Raw genomic sequence first — 560 nt, forward strand, 5'->3', positions numbered from 1 at the left:
TTTCTATTAGTACAAACTAGGGAATCTTAAATCACATGCAGTCGTGTCATTATCAAAGCATTTGTGTACTGTGCATTCCTGATTATTATATCGTATATTTGTATCAAATGTCAACATTGTTGTTATCACGGGTTATTTTCATAATCAGAAAACCCTGTAAATACGTATAGGTATTTATAAATATAAATACTTATAGCGCTGACCTATCAAAAAATCAATTATTGACCAAAAAGTGAAACGTGACAGAAATATGTTGCATAAGATGTTGCATAAGCGAGGAAGGATTGCCCTATGCAGCCAAGGTCAACCAAGCCATCCTCCATGATGTGGGGAGAAACCTTTGCTCACTGTCATAAGTGCAGAAAAACTGAATGAGAATAAATTATGTATTTCTGTGCTGCGATGTTCCTTCTCATTTACGTGGGAATTGCTAAACGCTGAGGATCTACTGTCATGCAGGTCAAAGGTAGCAGGATTATAAATAAAAGAAATTTACCAGATGATGCAGATCTATACAGACCGGGCCTGTATAGAATTGAGAAGAGTGCATTTATGTCTCG

This window comes from Penaeus monodon, chromosome 33 (assembly GCF_015228065.2).
Source record: "Penaeus monodon isolate SGIC_2016 chromosome 33, NSTDA_Pmon_1, whole genome shotgun sequence".
NCBI lineage: Eukaryota > Metazoa > Arthropoda > Malacostraca > Decapoda > Penaeidae > Penaeus > Penaeus monodon.